Here is a 14,859-nt window from a genome sequence, read left to right as displayed (position 1 = left end):
CTCCATTCTTCCTGGAGAGAAGTAGAGGCAGTATTAGAATTAACTAGATCACACTACCTCCTCCCACTCTCCAGTCTGATTAGTAAAGCTTCTTATTATCAAAAGGAGAAAATCATCTAGGTCGCATTTGGATAAGAGGAACTGGTTTAAAAAATACATGTGGGATTTGAATAAGGAAAGGTCAATTTTGGTTACAAGAAACCTTAGCCATGTGTCTCAATTTGAAATGCTGTGAAGAGAACCATTAATTTAAATAGGATGGGATTTATGAATGTTAAATTAATTAAACAAAGAGAGCATTGGACTAAGGTCATTCAAATGCCTTGGTAGCCAACACAAGCAAACCAAAATGTAAACCAGAGTCAATGTACTCAAATCCTAGATAATGAAACAAGATCAACCAATCATAAACAACCAGTTGGGTTTTCCCAAATAAGGCAACTGCTTAAGCCAACCCAGTGAAATAATTCCCCTACTTTGCTTCCACATCTTTTAGGTAAAAAATATTTCTCCTCACTCCCAGTGGTGGAGTTCTCCTACCACCTTTGGTTAGGTGCTGCCCCACTGAAATCAATGTGTGATTAAATAAGCTCTTAACCATTTTAATGTGCTTCAGTTTACCTTTTAACACTAGCTCCTTGACATTTAAAAGAGGTGCTGTATGAATTATAATAATTCTAAAGTTGTCCTTCTTGAAGAGAAAGTGAATTAGATTATGGATTAATACATACAACTGGCAGTCAATGATTAGGATTTAGAAAAAAAAAACAAAACCCAGATCTACTCTGGATTATATCAGTATTTTCTTGTGCTTAGTCAGATCGTAATGAATAAATAAATGTCACATAAAAAATGAAACAATGTTTTCCATCAATAATGAGCTCATATTCTGGAATGAAGGAAAGGCATTGAAATAAGTAAATGAAATAGAGTGGATAAATTCATATGTGTACATACTCCAAAGAAGGCAATAATCAGCTCTACTTGGTAGGTCGTCAAGGAAGACTTGCAAGTGAAGACACTGTAACTGAGTCTGGAAGGACGAGGAGGAATGATTAAGGCAACATATATAGAAGGATATTCCAGGCAGCAAGATTGACATGATACAGGAAACTACTAAATGGCTTTATCAGAAGAAAAATAAGTAAAGATTTCTATTTTAGACACATTAGTCCTACTGTTGTATTGAAGGTAGAGGGATGGCTGAGAGTGATTACAAAGAAACAAAAACATATAACTCTGTAAAGGAAAATTACAGTAGCTTGAGTGAAAAATAAGAAGGCATGGCTATAGATTGGAGAAAGAGGATTGGATTCAAGAGTTGGTAAAAAGTTAGTATCCATATGGCCTAAAGGATAATTCATTCACTGTAAAAAACTAGACTGTGTTGCCCCATAGATATCTCAGTCAGAATTTACTAGGTCTATACAGGAATATTACTGTATCCCAAGAAAAGAATGTACAGAAGAATTTAAGGATTATGAGAAGGCAGGGCAGTTAACATCCATCTTTTTTTACTTAGTAAGGTAACAGAGTTTCTCATTTGTATGTTGTTTTTACATGGGATTTTTATTGGCCTTTCTCTCAGACCAGCTTTTTTTTTTTTTTTTTTTTTTTTTTCCAGCTTGAGAGAGAACATGGCCTAGATATGGTCATCTCACACACTAGTAATACCACATTCATTCTGTTTCTCAATGTCAACCCCCATAGGAGAGATCAGATTGGCCTAGCTACCTAGCTGTACTCAGGGTGTAGGGTAATGTGGCCGGCTACCTAGTCAGCAAATGACCACAGAAGGCAGACTCTAAGATTTTGATAAGTTTTCTGACGTGGACCCAAAACCAAGAAAGAACATATTGGAGTCTAGTTTATCAATATATAGGTGTAGAGAGAAAACCAGTTTGGATGAGAATAATTAATTCAGCTTTTATATGTGGTTTAAGATGATTCTCAGGAGGTATTGGATATATAATTTGTATTCAAAGGAGTAGTCTGGGATGGATATACATTTGGAAGTCATGAACTAATAGGTGACAATTAAAACCATCAGATTAAAGTGAGAACATCTGACTAAAAATGGACTCCAAGCCAGGCCAGAGAGGGGTAGGGGCAGATCAGGGTCATGTGCCTTGCTAATAAGGAGCTCAGACTTGCTACTCAATTTCACAGGGGTTCACTGAAGGGTTCGAAGCAGGAGAGTAATAGCCTTCAATGTTCACTTGCCAGTTCTCTAATCAAGGGCTTGGTTTGTTCCATTTTGAGACTTCCTAATACACATGAAGAGTCACTGAAGTTACTCTCAAAGACTTCAAGGAGCATTTCACAAAATTAACAACACAGAAGAACTTCACAGTCCTTCAGCTGAACTGAAAGTCTGAGTCAAGAAGTAGGGCCAAGGAGAACAGCACAACACCAGCTCTCCCTCAGGTTCCCACTGTTCACCAGTCACTTGAGTGAAGCTGCCCTGTGAGGTGGAGGATGGCCCCAGACTCCCAGGCAACCCAGTGCTCTTGTGTGAATGATCTTAGGAAATATCCAGGCTCCTAGCAATGTTAGTTCCGGTGCCTCGGTTCAATCTGTTCTCAGTTAATAAGTGGTGCCTTCCCTGAACGCCCTCCCCTTTCTGGCCACAAAAAGACTTACCCATTGCCAGAGGGGAAGCTATCAGTAATTTGGAAGTAGTAGTGGGAACACTCCTTCCAGGAGCTTAGTGATGTAAGATCTTCTTAGGAATAAATACTGCACCAAATTCCTGTGTAGATTTTGTAAAGCCTTTTATTTTTTTCTTCTTAATGTGTTTTTTTTTTCATTTTTTTCTTTTTATTATTCTTGTTTATTCTACTACAGCTGTTCCAGTTTTCCCCCCTTTGTCCTCCACCATCCAACCCACCCCCAGCTCCCACAGTGCATCCCCACATCATTGTCCATGTCTATGGGTCATTCCTTCCCCTTCTTGCCACCATTTCCCCGTTGGGAATTGTCCCGCCTGGTTTCAGGAAGTGTAGCCTTGCCAACAGGTGAGAGGCCCCAAGGCTGGAGCTGAGCAGGGAGGCCTTGGAAAAGTAGGCCACTGAGGAGATAAAACTTATCCAACAGGTTTTTTCAGGAAGTGTAGCCTTGCCAGCAGGCGCAGCCCCTGCTTAGCCCTGAAGAATGGCTGGTTAGTCAATGACGAGTAAGACCCCCTGATGGCAGGGGCAACCTAAGACAAGCATAGCCGCATGGCCATCATGGGAAGGATTTGGGAGACATGGAGAAAGGGCAAAAGACCCTCACCCCTCGGCTTTGATATGGCTGGAGTCCTCATTCTCTCTGAAAAATGTCTCCTTATCCCTTGGCTGCTCGGCTCCACCCGCCTGGCTCAGGCTTGAAACAATACTAGAGGCAGGTATAGCCCTAAACTGGATAGGGTGGTTCCTGGGGGAAATTAGGCCTGAAAAAGGAATGCATTAAATTCTACAAAACTTACTTTGCTCAGAATGCCCTCAAGTTAATGAGTACTGATGTTTGGGGTTGAGCGTAGAATGTGATCAGTTTAGTTTCCCAGGTTTCAGGGCCAAATTGCCAACACCCTGTCTACCAGACCCTAACCCGAGGCAAATCTCTTGTGTTCCTTCAACTGTTATCTATGATCTCTATTTGTTTTCTGTAAACATAGCATTTGACATTCATTGATGAGCTTTGTGTTCATGCTGCATACCCCTGAACCTATCTTTCTCAATAAAAACCACTTCAAGAGAAGGGCTTGAGGCATTCTCCACTAGAGGGAATCACCACCCCCTTTTCCTGGCAGACTGAGAAGTGTCTGGAATAACTTATTTTATTTTCCTTCATCCACGGGGACCTGAGGGGACTCTGTGTGGGACGCGGTACCCTCCTCATTTCCCCCCATCCACCTTTCCTCTGGCAGCTATCGGTCTGTTTCCTGTTTGCATGTCTCTGGTTCTGTTTTGCTTGTTAGTTTATTTTGTTCATTAGATTCTTCCTATAAGTGAGGTCATATGGTATTTGTCTTTCATCAACTGGCTTATTTCACTTAGCATAATAGTCTCCAGTTCCATCCATGCTGTCACAAAAGAAAGGAGTTCCTTCTTCCTTTCTAATGAGTAGTATTCCATTGTGTAAATGCACCAGTTTTTTGATCGATTCATCTACTGATAGGCATTTAGGCTGTTTCCAGCACTTGACTATTATAAATATGTTGTGTAAACATAAGTTGTTTTTTTTTTTTGAGGAATCTCCATACTGTTTTTAATATTGGCTGCACCAAACTGCATTCCTACCATCAGTGTATTAGGGTTCCATTTTCTCCACATCCTCACAAACACTTGTTTTGCAATTTATTAATGATGGCGATTCTGAGAGGTGTGAGGTGCTATCTCATTGTGGTTTTAATTTTCATCTCTAGATGGCTAATTATGTTGAGCATTTTTCCATATGTGTATGGGCCATCTGTCCTCGGAGAAGTGTCTGTTCAGGTCCTTTGCCCATTTTTCAAGTGGATTGTTTGGCTTCCTGGTGTTGAGTTGTATGAGTTCTTTATATATATTGGAGATTAAACCCTTATCTAGGAATACATTTAACCAAGGAGTAAAAGTCCTTGTACTCAGAAAACTATAGAACAATGAAGAAAGAAATTGAAGGTGATACATATAAATTGAAGCATATACTGTGTTCATGGATTAGAAGAATTTACATCATTAAAATGTCCATACTACTCATAGCTATCTTTAGATTCAATGCAGTTCCTATTAAAATACCAATGGCATATTTCACAGATCTAGAAAAAATCAAGAATTTATATAGAACTGTAAACGAACCTGAATAGCCTCAGCAGTTTTGAGAAAGAAGAACAAAGTTGGAGGGATCACAGTACCTGATATTAAACAATACTATAAGACCATTCTAATTAAAACAGCCTAGTACTGGCATAAAAACAGACACATAGAGCAATGGAACAGAATAGAGAGCCTAGAAATAAACCCATGTCTCTATGGTCAATTATTATTTCACAAAGGGTGCACAAGCATACAATGGAGTAAAAATAGCCTCTTCAATAAATGGTGTTGGGAGAACTGGACCAGTAAATTCAAAAAAATAAAACTTAACCACCAATTTACACTATACACCAGAATAAACTCAAAATGGATAAATGGCTTAAATATCAGTTGTGATACCATAAAAGTCCTAGTGGAAAACATAGCAAGTAAAATTTCAAATATTCTACATAGCAATATGTTTGCCAATATATCTCCTAGGGCAAGGGAACTAAAGGAAAAAGTAAACAAATGGAGCTACATCAAATTAAAAAGCTTCTGCATGGCTAAAAAAACCATCATCAAAATGAAAAGGGAACTGAGTCTATTGGAAAATACATGTGCCAATGCTATGAGTACCTCAGACAAGTGTGTAAAGCCTTTAAAAAATAAATAAATATAAAAGTTGACTCAAGAAGTATAAGAAGATCCAAAAAATGATGAAAAAAAGATACGGAAATAAGTTTAAAAAGAATATACCATATATTGCCATGTATAATGCACACCCACATTTTTGTGCACATTATACATGGGATTATTATGCCCATTATTATACCCATGGTATATAATCATTATACCCATGTATAATGCATATCCTTATTTCTCCCTCAAAGCTTTGTTCAAAAAAGTGTACCTTATACCCAGCAAAATATGACATCTTAATAGAGAGTTGGGAGAAATGATACCAGGAAATGCAAGGACACAATTTCAAGAAACTGGGTAAAGAACAGTAACAAATGTTGCAGAGACTAGTAATATAAAGAGTGAAATGAGCAGAGAAGATTTATAGGCTATCTCTGGTCATATTAGCAAGAACCCTTTCAGTGAATTGATGAAAGGAGAGGACAGGTCCTTCTTGCAGTAGGTCAAAGAGAAAATGGGAGACGAGAAATCTGAGACAAATATGGACCATTCCTTCAAATGGGAAGGCTTAAGTGCAGACAGAGGGTATTAAAAGATCTATCAAGTCATATCCCATTATGAAAAAAAAGATTAGAAATACAGGGGCAAGAGTTAATAAACTGCTGAAGCAAGGTACCATAGGAGTCAGTAGTGTCCTATCTATAGGGAATTAATAACAGTCAGAAAAGGCTTTCTAAAAATAAGTCAGAAGGTGACACATTTTTGCCTTGTTTCAGCTCTTCCATAAATCTTTACTTTTATTGTTGTATAAGTTTTTGTACTGACATTTTTTAAAATTAAACTATGATGGAATGTAGTAAAACTATTTATTTTATAGTAAATTAACTGGGGTGACATTGGTTAATAAGATTATATGTTTCAAGTGTACAGTTGAATGATACAGGATTTGTATAGTGTACTGGGTGCCCACTGTCCAGAATTAATCATCTTTCATCACCAAATATTTGACCCCCTTTACCCTTCACCGTCCCCCAACTCTTCCCTCTGGTAACTACCATACTGTTGTCTGTGTCTATGAGTTTCTGTTTTATACCCCACAAATGAGTGAAGTCATACAGTTCTTAGCTTTTTCTGACTGACTTGTTTTGCTTAGCATAATATTCTCAAGGTCTATCCATGTTGTTGCAAATGAGAGTATTTCATTTTTTCTTATGACTGGGTAGTAGTCCATTGTATATATGTATGACACCTTCTTTATCCAAATCCTCTACTGAAGGATACTTTGGTTGTTTTCCTATCTTGGCCACCATGACTAATACTGCAATGAACATAGAGTGTATACATCTTTGTGAATAAATGTTTTCAACTTTTGGGGGATGATACCCAGAAGGTGGATTGATGGGTCATATGGTAAGTCTATAACTACATTTTTGAGAAACTTTCATACTATTTGCCATAATGGCTGTTCAGTTTACATTCCCACCAGCAGCAAAAGAGGGTTTCTTTTCCTCTACAACCTGTCCAATAACTGGTATTACTTGTCTTAACAATAGCCATTCTAACAGGTGTGAGGTTGTATCCTATTGTAATTTTGATTTGCACTTCCCTAATAACTAGTAAAGTTGAACATCTTTTCATATTATCTGTCAGCCATTTGAAGTATCTGTTCAGTCCTCTGTCCATTTTTTTATTGAATTGTTTCTTCCTGTTGAGTTGTAGGAATTCTTTATACATATCTATATGTATAAAGATATATACATACTATATATATATATATCTATATATATATAGATCTCTCTCTCCCTCTCTCTCTCTCTCTCTCTCTTTGGATGTTAACCCTTTGTTGGAGCAGTTGTTTGCAAATAACTCCTTCCATTGAGTTGGTTGCTTTCTTATTTTGCTGGCAGTTTTTTTTTGCTGTGCAGAAGCTTTTTAGTTTGACATAGCCCCATTCCTTTATGTTTGCCTTTATGTCGCTTGCTTTTGGGGTCAAATTCATAAAATTTTCTGTAAGACAAAGGTACTTAAGTTTAATACTTATATTTTATTCTATGTAATTTATTGTTTCAGATCTTATATTTAGGTCTTTGATCAACTTTGAATTAATTTTTGTACAAGGGGAAAAGCTATAATCTAATTTCATTCTTTCCATGTGGCTTTCCAATTTTCCCAGCATCATTTATTGAAGAGGTTTTCTCCATTGTGTTTTAAGCTCCTTTGTCAAAAAATATTTCCCCATATACTCGTGGTTTTATTTCTGGGTTCTCAATTCTATTCCATCGATCTGTGTGTCTCTTTTTCTGTCAATAACATGCTATTTTGATTATTGTTCCTCTATAGTATAATTTGAATACAGATAGCGCTATAACTCCAGTTTCTTTTCTTTTTTCTGAGGATTGTTTTGGCTATTTGGGGTCTTTTCAATTTCTGTATAATTCTGATTTTTTTTATTATATCTTTTAAAAAAATATCATTTATGTTTTGATGGGAATTGAATTAAATCTGCATCTTGCTTTGGGTAATATGGTATTTTAACTATGTTGATTATTCCAGTCCTTGAATACAGACTACCTTACCATTTCATGGTGTCTTTCTCAATCTTTTCAAATATTTTTTATAGTTTTCAGTATATAGTTCCTTCACATCCTTTGTTAAGATTATTTCTATGTATTTTATTATTTTTGTTGTAAGTGCAAAAGAAATTGGTGGGGTTTTTTTTTTCATTTCTTTTTCTGAAATTTTTTTGTTCATATATAAGAATGCAGTGGAATTTTGTAGATTGATTTTGTATCCTGAAACTTTACTGTATTTGTTTATTGTTTCTAATACTTTTTAGTGGAGTCTTCAGGGTTTTCTATATACAGAATCATGTCATCTGCAAAAAGTGACACTTTTACTTTTTCATCCCCAGTTGAATGCTTTTTATTTCTTTCTCTTGCCTGATTACTCCAATTAGGACTTCCAGTACTATGTTGAATAAGGATGAGCATGGGCTTTCTCTTGTCCCTGATCTTAGAGGAAAAGCTTTCAGTTTTTCACCATTGAGTATGCTATTAGTTGAGGGCTTTTGATATATGGCCTTTATTATGTTGAGGTACTTTCCATCTATACCTATTTCATTGTTTTAATCATAAATGGATATTGTATCTTAACTACTTTTTCTGCATCTATTGATAAGATCATGTGATTTTTATCCCTTGTTTTGTTAATGTGGTATATTACAATGATTGATTTGCATATATTGAGACACTCTTGTGCCCTATAAACCCTATTTGATCATGATGTATTATTTTTTAATATATTGTTTTATTCAATTTGCTAGTAATTTCTTTAGGATTTTTTGCATCTGTATTCATCAGAGATATTAGTCTGTAATTTTCTTTTTGTGTGTTATCAACGTCAGGTACTAGGGTCATGTTAGCCTCATAAAATGTCTTAGGAAGTATCACCTCTTCTTCAATGTTTGGAAGAGTTTGGGAAGGATAGGTATCAAGTCTGAATGTTTGGTGGAATTCACTAATGAAGACATCTAGTCCTGGATTTTTAGTTTTTGGGAGGTATTTGATGATTGTTTCAATTTTCACAGTGTTGATTGGTCTATTTAGATTTTCCAGTTCATAATTCAGTCTAGAAAAGTTACGTATTTTTAGGAATTTATCCATTTTTTATAGGTTATTGATTTTGGTGGCATAGTGACCACCACATTTTGTCTTTCATAGTATTCTAGTATGATCCTTAGTATTTCTAGGATGTCTATGGTAACTTTTCTTTCATTTCTGATTTTGTTTATATGAGTCTTTTCTCTTTATTCCTTAGTGTCACCAGGGGTTTGTCAGTTTTATTGAATCTTTTCAAAGGACCATCTCTTTGTTGTAATAATTTTTTGTATAGTTTTTGTTCTCTACTTTATTCAATTCTTCTCTAATTTTTATTATTATCTTTTTCTGCTGACTTTGGACTGCTTTTGTTTTTCTTTCTTTGATTCTTTAGATGTAATGCTGTTTTTTCCAGAGATTTTTCTCTCTTCTTGAGATAGGCTTGTAATGATGGTTTTGCTGTATTCCAGAAGTTTTGGTATGTTGTATTGTCATTTCTCATTTGACTCTAAATATCTTTAGATCTCAACTTTTGCTTCTCCTTTGGTCACATATATGTAGGTTTTTTAACTTTATTTTTGCAGTTTATTTCTAACTTCAAAGCACTGTGGTCAGATGGTATACATTGTATGACTTCAATCTTCTTAAATTTGTTGAGGCTAGTTTTGTGACCCTACATATAGTCTATCCCTGAGAATGTTCTATGTGCACTAGAGAAGAATGTAGTCTGAGGTTCTGGGATGAAAGGCTCTGTAAATGTCAATTATGCCCATTTGGTAAAATGTGTTCTGTAAGGCAATTTTTTTTATTGCTTTTCTGTTTGGATGATCTATATAGAGATGTTAATGGAGTACTTAGGTCCTCTAATATGATTGTATTTTTTGTCAGTTTCTCCCTTTACTTATGTTAGTAGTTGTTTTATATATTTTTGCACTCCCTGAGTGGGTGCATATATCTTGAGAAGTGTTATGTCTTCTTGATGTAGAGTTTCCTTTATCATTATAAAATGTTCATCTTTATCTCTTGTTACCTTTGTTATCCTGAAATCTATTTTGTCAGAAATAAGTATGGTTAAACCTGCTTTTCTGTGGATGTTGTTTGCTTGGAGAATCACGTTCCACCCTTTCACTTTGAGTGTATACTTGTCTTTGCTGCTTAGGTATGTCTCCTGAAGGCAGCACATAATTTGGGTTGGTTTTTTTATCCTATCAGCTACTCTGTGATTTTTTTTATGTCAATTCAGTCCATTTACATTTAGGATAATTATTGATATATGATGATTTCATAAAAACATTTTATCTTTTGATTTCTGGTATCTCTGTGCCTCCATTAGTTCTTTTTCTTTGTGTTTCTGTCTGTTGTTTTTGTTTGGTGGTATTTCATACTTTTTTTAATCTGTTTCCTCTTTTTCTGTATGTCTCAGTTTGGGTTTTTTGTGTGTGGTTACCACTAGGTTTATGAAAAGGAAAGTTTTATGTATACATTAGTCATTTTTCTTGTGAATTCATCTGATCGCCATTCTCATTTACAAATTCAGACCTTTAATCCCTTTTTCTTTTATGTTTTTGTTGTCAAAAAACAAAATTATTCATTTATGCTGTAAGTTAGTTGGTGATCTTACTCATACTTTTGTGACCTTTTGTTTTTTTGTTTCAAGTAGAATAACCCCCTTGAGTTCCCGCAATGGAGGTCTTCTCGTGATAAATTTTTTCATCCCTTTATGTCTGGAAAAGTCTTTATTTCTTCTTTATATATAAAGGATAACTTTGCTGGATATATTATTTTTTGGCTGGAAATTTCTTTCTTTCAGTAATTTGAATATCTGTTTCCACTCTCTTGTAGCTTGTAGAGTTTTTGCTAAGAAATCCAATGTTAACCTAATGAGCTTTCCTTTATAGGTTACTTTCTTTTTTTCACCCTGGCTACCTTGAAATTCTTTCTTTGTTATTACTTTTTTAAAAAACTTAATCTTTGTTTTAACAGGTCTCAAAATTTAATGACAGATTTTTGGTCAAGTTGTTTCCATTACAAAGTGCCGATTTCAAAAACCAATAACATAAAAACTGCCACACACACACACACACACACACACACACACACAAATGGTCTATGAAATGTTCTTCTTTTGTGAAGGTTTTGTGATGCTTTGTAATTATTAACCAGTATTTTACTATTAAACTTAAATGGTCAATTGAAACAAACAGTTTTGGTTTATTCTGTTTGGTTTTTTGGATTAGAGCATCTAGCTCTATCTATAGGTTTGAGAATTTCTCATCAACTATTTGTTCAAATAGGTTCTGCATTCACTTCTCCCTCTCTTGTTCTTTTGGTATACTTATTATTGTTATGTTGCTTTTTCTGATGGAATCACATAGTTCTTGTAGAGTTCTTTCATTTTTTTTATGCTCAACTTTCTCTCTTCTTCCCTCTGCATCATCACTAGATTTTCATTCTCAATATCACTAATTCTTTCTTCCATCTGGTCAGCTCTACTTCCTGTGCTCATTACTTCATTTTTGATCTCTTTTACTGAGTTCTTCATCACCAGAATTTCTATTTGGTTATTTTTTAAAGTTTCAGTCTTTTTGGTAAAGTATTTGTCTTTTGTTGTTGCTGTTGATTTGGTTTCTGAGTTCATAAACTGCCTATTTGAGCTCTCTTTCATCTTGTTGAGTCACATATTTCCATGTCTTTACATTTATTTTCTGAAAATTTTTAAATTTTCTTTCTAATCTAGGTTGTAACCTTGGTTATTCATGGTTTTGATGGATTCCTTCTCTATGTATCTCTGTATGAGTGTCACTTCTCTAGTAGGTTGCTAAGAAGAAATCTTTCTATTGTTTTCCAGTAGGTGGTGAATCGCAAGTTTTTTAGTTCACTTGCCCTTCTCTGGCTTTTAGACTTCTAGGGAGTGGTAGAAAATGCTCTGTCTTGCCTGAGAAGTTAAGACCTCCCCTATTATTCAGTTGTCCTAGTTCCAGGGGACCAACCCAGCAGGGGAACATGGTGGGTGATGGGGCTCCAAATCCATGAAATCCCAGTGCTGTCTCCTGCAGCCAGACACCACTGGCTGTGCAGCCTCTATGTGTGGAAGATGGGGTGAGTTTGAAGAACCCCTCTCTACCTCCTTTGTTGTTTTGACCTCTGTGTTGTTGCCCTTGCACCGCCACCTGACCGTGGCATTAGTCTCAACCCTTTGCTCAGGAAAAAACAATGTCCCTGTAGTACCAGTTCTTGGGTCTATAGATAATGTCCTCAGCAAACTGAACAGGAAGAGTGAGGGGAAGTGAGCTCTGGGAGGACAAGGGGACATACCAGGCTCTGTGGTTTTGTTTCTCTCTCTGGAATGTTGATCGTCAGGTAACTGTGGCTGCACTTCTGTGCTTCGTCCTTGCCCAGGTCACTGGGCTCCACTGCACCTGGTACTGTCCATTCCTGCAGGAATGCTCACCAAATATCTTTTTTCCTTCTAGCTGAAGAGAATGCCATCCATAATATGACTTCTCCCTTTTCTGGGCTGAGCCTCACAGTGAGCTTCGGGCTGCAGGGCTGTGTTGGTGGCTCCTTTGATCTCTTGTCCCTTTTTGCCTGCCACTTGCCCACCTTTAGATGTTTCAATATGCAGACCCCTCAGTTGTGTTTGTTTTTTGATCAGAGAGTCTTATGTTGAATTATAGTGCTCAAATTGTTGAAACTCCAAGGGGAAAGACCAAGGGAATCCCTCATGGAGTTATTCTGACGTCACCAAATTATTTAAATATCTGTTGTTTGAGGTGCAAAAGGTTCTATGGTAGATGTATTATTATAAAAAGCTGTGCAAACATGTGTAAACAAACTAGTAGTTTACTAATATTTTTAAAAACTCAATAAATGATCAAAGACAACATAAAAATTTAAAACAAACAAGAAAAGACAAAACAATTCAAAGACACTGGTTTTTCTGTCACAAATTATCACAACTTTTACTAGGATTTAGATAAGTATAAGTTTTTTCTTTTTTCTAACAGCACACATGAACACTGATTTTTCAAGGACAAATACATTATGAAGAAACAAGAAAATGGGAAATTATTATTATTATTTTATAAATACTCACTTGAGGATATGTTATTGATTTCAGAGAGAGAGGAAAGGTGGGATAGAGAGAGAAACATAGATCAGTTGCCTCCTATACAGGCTCCAACCAGATATCAAACCCACAACCTAGATATATGTCCTGACCAGGGATTGAACCCAGCACCTTTTGGTGTATGGTACAATGCTCCAAACAACTGAGCCACCCATCCAAGGGAAAATGGGGAAGTTATTTTATAATATAGAAAGTAGTAAATTCAGAATGGATGTTTGAGTTACTGAATTTCAGAAAATATCCAATTTGTTCTTAAGAGAAATATAAGTTTTTCTAAAATTTATTTTTAACATAGACTAATGCATTGGTATATTGGAGGAGGTTATCTAAAGGACTTCACTGCTGGTTGATAGAAGGGTCCACTTAGACATTCAGAGTCTCCCCACTCTCACTGCCATCCTTGATGTACATTCTGCTCACCATTTCCACAGTGGAAAAGTTTTTCAAAGATGTAGCTTTGAGAGACCAATATGTTGTTGAAATTATTTGAATGAAATACATCACTTATTATGAAATTATTTGAATGGAATATATAAGCCTGTATATAAGTTCCTTTACTTGTTAAACCTATCACCTACCCATCTGAAGTGGCCTATCTCTTCCATCTCTCCCTGCAAATGGGGGCCAGTTTACCAAGCAACAGGATAATAAGCTCCAAAAAGATTTTCAGTATACTTCTAAAAGCAAAGATGCTGACTTATTAATTAGATAACAGCTCAATTCATATTTCAAAGATTTGGGTAATGTGTCAGTCTCAAGGTGGTTAGATATCATGAAGTTAATATTTAAAAGATTTGCACTTTTAGAGCGATAATTCTCATTGTGTGGTCCATGGCCCACCACATTGTTAGAAATACAGATTGTTAGGTTTACCCCTAATTTCTGAAACATAAACTCTAGGTTAGGGCCCAGAAATTATTTAACAAACTCTCCATGTGATTCTCTGCTCTCTGTATTGTGAGCACCATTGTTTTTAAGGTTAATGCTGATCAATATTAAAGGGGCAACTGTTGCAAAACAGATATTCTAATTTTACGTTAATTTCATGTAAGTATTACAAGTTTTTTATTCTATATAAATGATAAAACATTTTATGTAAACACTGAAGTACATCAATTATTTCACGATGTACTTGAATTAAAAAAGCACAAGAAAAGCACTTTAATAAACCTACATTTTATTGTCTGGATCTTTCCCTCCTTCTGTAGTTGTGCTTTAGCTTAAATTGTTGATTTTTAAGAAAATTGCTTAAAGTATGCAGACAGTTCTTATACTCTGTATATATTCACAAATGTCTATTTGCCTCAAAAAATAAAACTGATTTAGTTTTAAGTAAATTATTACGGCAAATAAATTTTTCTTTTCTTTGATAACTAATTTTACAAGATCACAGAATCTATGGAATAAATTACATGTAATAATTTTTAATTTTATAGAAGATAAAAAATTGTGGAATTTTTAGATTAGAATTCATGTGTTAGACAATCATTGTCATTTACCCAATGTAATTCTTTAACAATTTTGACACTAAGTATAAACACAAAAATAGAAGTTCTAGATTTCTATACTTGCATTATAGAGCCAGAGAATTACCATTAGGAGGAATTTCAGCAGTTTGAGAAATGTTGCAGAGTGCATAGCAAAAAAAGTCTTGATGCCAGATGGTATTTTATATGTTTAGTATTGCTCTTGACTGTAGTGTACTGGGAGAAGGTTTAAAACCAATTTGGTAGGA

Source organism: Pteronotus mesoamericanus, unplaced genomic scaffold (genome assembly GCF_021234165.1).
Source record: "Pteronotus mesoamericanus isolate MK-2021 breed Mesoamerican mustached bat unplaced genomic scaffold, CSHL_Meso_final contig_100, whole genome shotgun sequence".
Lineage (NCBI taxonomy): Eukaryota > Metazoa > Chordata > Mammalia > Chiroptera > Mormoopidae > Pteronotus > Pteronotus mesoamericanus.
Note: the sequence above shows the minus strand (reverse complement) of the source record.